The 4,373-nt window shown below is 49.3% G+C and overlaps 1 long non-coding RNA gene across 1 annotated transcript; it reads right to left on the reverse strand.

Moving 5' to 3' along the window:
- Positions 1 to 3,425: 3,425 nt before the first annotated feature.
- Positions 3,426 to 4,068, reverse strand: LOC113006929 (uncharacterized). The gene is made up of 2 exons (XR_003269824.2): positions 3,964 to 4,068; positions 3,426 to 3,557 (listed from the first exon to the last, which is right to left on the reverse strand). It is a non-coding gene; the product is annotated as an uncharacterized LOC113006929 (long non-coding RNA).
- Positions 4,069 to 4,373: the final 305 nt, after the last annotated feature.

Raw genomic sequence — 4,373 nt, forward strand, 5'->3', positions numbered from 1 at the left:
GGCCGGTCAGTTTCACAATCCCTCCACAGAAACCGTAGCAGAGGACAATCCTCTGGGAGCAGCCGAATCTGGTGAAACATGGCTTTGATATCTCCACTCACAGCTACAGGGTGTTGGCGGAAGCGGAGTAATACCCCCAGCAGAGTGGGCCCCAAGGGAGGTCCTGGTAAGAGGTAGTGGTTCAGGACGGCCCCCTGAAACTCAAACGAACAGTTGAAGACCACCCTAGCCTTATTATTGTGATGTACCATGTGGTGGGGTACATACCATGACTCGGAAGAACTATGTGTCTCATCTGGGCTCAGCTTAACAACATAACCAGAATCTACTAACCTGTGGATCTCCTGGCTGTATGTGAGGGTCAGATCAGGATTCTTGGCCAGCTTACGTTCGGTGGATCTGAGGAGGCCTTTTACTGCTTCAGGAGAGACACGCATCCGTGGAAAGTCCCTTCTTCTCAGCAGCGGAGTGGCGTATCTCTCGACACCGTCTACTGGGACTCTGATGGTCTTTGTCTCCAACATAGCTACCGCCTCTCTGTCCTCCTTTGACCGTGTGACCTCCTTCTCTGTCCTGTAGGGGGGAGCATCTAGTTGCCACAAACGCTTCACATCTTGATGCAGGGCCTCTGCAGGAGAAAGGCACATGTTCAGGCACTGCAGGTCCCCCTCAGATGTAGGCATACTACTGGCCGGCCCCTGGATGGCCCATCCGAGCTTGGTGCAGATAGCTACTGGCCCTTTGGACGACCCCCGAAGGACGGGGCGGACAGGGGTGATGAGATGAGCGTTATCTGAGCCAATCAGCACCAAAGGTTGGATCTGGTTAAATCCCTCAATCTGGACTTTCTGTAAGTGAAGATACTTCTTCTTTAGCTGTTCAGCTGGACATGACTGAGTAGCTAGGCTCAGTTGTTGGGCTGTGAAGGCATGTGTTACTTTGTACCTCACTTTGGGCTTAGCCCTTGGTGACACCTGAAATGAGACAAAGCCTCCCTTCATCTGGATTACATCTCGACGGATAGTTCTCAGTGAGAGTGTTGCTTCCTCCTGTTCCAAACCTAGAGATGTAACTGCCGCTGGAAGCACAACAGTCTTCTCTGAGCCGTCATCGAGCACAGCAAATGTATCCAGTGATTTGCTCCCATGATGTAGTTGGATTGGTACTACCTTAAGCATAACACGACCTGAGTGACTTGAATAGTCTAGGTAGACCATACTAGTACTCACAGTTAGTATGTTAGGGTCCCGCTTCTTGGCCTCAACCAGGTCATGGAGCACCGACAAATGCTGGTCACCACAGGTGCTGCACGGCTTCTTCAGAGTACACTGCTCTGGAGAATGTTTACAGCCACAGCGCCAGCATTTGGCCTTCTCGGTAATCCAGGTAGCCATAGCTTTGAGGTCTAGCCTTTTGAATCCATCACAGCCATTCAGATAATGCTCTGACCCTTCGCAGTATGGACAATAAGGTTTGAACTTCTGTTTCTTCTTAGGATGGACTGTCGGATCTGGAGCTGTAGATTCTCCCTCCTGGTTTAGCTTGGCTTGGGCTGGATTTGGGCCGTAGTAGATGGAAGCAGATCTGTTGTGTGGCTTGAGCCCTGCTGAGGCTTTGAGTAGGTTCTTCTCTGGACGTGGCTTGTCCGGGGGCATTTGAGAGGCTTGTCTGGATAGCTGAAGGACTTGGGATTTCCGTTCGAGCCATTCTGAGAAGTCGTACATATTGTATGTTCGGCTGCTGCCACTGCGGATGATCCCCCGGGTGATACAGTACTCGATGAAGTTGTCCCTGTAGTTCAGAGGGAGCTTGGTAAGCAGTCTGTCCACATGTGAACCACAATGAAGCTCACTGGCTGCTACTTCATCCATGGTACTGAGAAGCCCAACCAGGCTGGACACCGACAGGGAGAGGTCTTCAATAGCTTGAGAATCGCCGGCTCTAATAGGGGGGCAGTTTAATATAGTGCTAAGCTCACTTTGGACTAACTGCCTTGGTTGTCCATACCTCTGCTCTAGCGCCCTCATTGCACTAGTGTAGGGAGTGCGGTCGTGAATGTAGCGCTTGGCTACCTGTAGGGCGCTGGGATGCTCTAGATGATCTAGTAGGACCTGATACTTGTAATCTTCTCCCAGATGAGACTATGGCCCTAAGGTGCTGTCCAGCCCTTTCTTTAATAAGGCGAAGTCACTCTCTCTCCCCGACCGGAAGATCACCAGCTTAGGCTTTGGAATGCCATATGAAGACGCCACCATCATCTCCATCAGGTTTGGTAGAGGCGTTCCTGCTGGGTAAATTGTGGCAGCCTGTGGATTATGGTGTTCGGCAGAGGAAGATGATGAATAGTTACATCCTGAGGGATAAGGAACATAGTATTTGCCAGCTGGATCGGGCAAAGCTTCAGGATGCAGTATGGTGGGCACAGGGTGATGAGCTTCTGCCCACTGTGATGGCTGGGGCACAGGCGCTGGTGGACCTGAAGGTGGCTGCAAGTACACAGGGTTAGCTGGATGTCTGACTTGGACGACAGGAGCAGCGGGATGTGACATCTGCTGCAGACTCATTGGGTCCACAGCCCGTGATAGCTGGTGCACTGAAAGATGAGCATGTTGTAGTGGCTGATCAGCTGGGGATGCAGAATGTAATAGCTGCACCTGGCCTGGCCTGTTTATCAGGGGCTGATGTTCCGATCGCTGATATGAGAAGGGTTCAGCAGTGCATCGTCCAGGTCTCCTGAGTGGCGTTGATGCGGCTACATAAGTGGCAGGGTGCAGCACTGGCTGAATGTGAAGGCTCACTTTACGGGGAGGTGATGGAGCAGATGTTTCTGCTGGCGTTGGCATGTTTGCAGGTGTTGTGGTGCCCTGCTTTGAGGGACTTACTAGCACAGTTAGTGGCTCTGTGGTATCATGTAACACCTCATTGCTAGGTTGTAGTGGTGCAACTTCTGTTATGGAGGAAATACGTTGGGGTTGTTCTAACGCTCCTGTTTCTGGGGGAAGAGGACTGCCAGGTTTAGAAGCTTGCTCCAAACGCTCCACCCGCTTTAGTAATGTCCCACGAGTTTCCTCCATAGACACTTGCAGTTGAGTCATGTGTTGGAGGACACTGCTCCAAACTGATTCCATCTTCTGCCATCTCTCATCCTCTTCATAATCGGAGCTGCTTGAACTACTTGGAGCTCTAGATGGCTCGGGTGGCTCAGTTAGGTTGTGCTCATAGTCCACCAGATGTCCCGGAAGTTTCTTCTCCCGCGCTGGACGGGGGCTATTCGATGCACCTCTATCCTGAGGGTTTGCCATCTCATTAACTCAGCCAAGGCGAACTCCGGCTCGAAGGACCACTTGTAATGTATGTTTGCACTGATTGCCGATCACGCTTCAACTGAGTCGTCCTCGGTCAGAAGGAATGGTACTCCACAGTGATGTAGTTCAAATAACTTTACTAAGGAGGTGGCAGATGACATCAACAGGATGTACAGCGTTGGTAGGGAGGCATTACAGTATTCACATGCAGGTAAAGGGGGCGTGAGTGTGTATATGGGTGTGTGTGGTCATCTGTAAACAGAAAAACAAACATTTGTATTAACCACTATGGATAGCAGTGTACCCCTTCTACAGTACTGTGGGTTTCCAGCGTAATGTTATACAATCTGCCATAACCTCATGGCCACTAGATGGCACCCTAAGACCATAAATGAATTTCTGGCTCGGATATACATTGGCAAACCAGACCTCTGCAGATTACAACGCTTCAGAGAATAAACATAGTAAATAGTTACATCCACCTACAACCACAATGCTTGACAGTAAGTCATATATGGAATGAAATCTGGGCTGAACACAAGCCTGCCTGTAGTAGGTCAAAAAACATATCTTAGCGATAGCAACGGGACTAGCCTCTTACGTAGCAAATTACACAGATAAAGTCAAACAAGCATCACTCTCATCTTACAATACTCACATGGTAAGCACGCACACAGTATTAACTCACACAGGAATGCAAGTAAATACGTTATCCTCCGACACACCTCCCATCTGTGCAGAACTGCACTGAACACGTTCCCAACTGGAAGTACAGATACCGAGGTGCATCATGGGTAACGTAGTATAAACAGTTACAATGAACAAGCGGACTTTTAACAATATATATATATATATATATACATATAGTATATACTAGAGATGGACCGATCCGATATTACGTATCGGTATCGGTCCGATACTGACCTAAATTACTGGATCGGATATCGGAGAAAAATAAAAAAATGTAATCCGATCCATTAAATATCACGAAAGCAGCTCACAAAACTTGCGACACGCCGTAACTCACCTCAGAACGTTAGCACGTCAGAGCAGTATGCATCACGTGAT

This window comes from Astatotilapia calliptera, chromosome 15 (genome assembly GCF_964374335.1).
Source record: "Astatotilapia calliptera chromosome 15, fAstCal68.1, whole genome shotgun sequence".
Lineage (NCBI taxonomy): Eukaryota > Metazoa > Chordata > Actinopteri > Cichliformes > Cichlidae > Astatotilapia > Astatotilapia calliptera.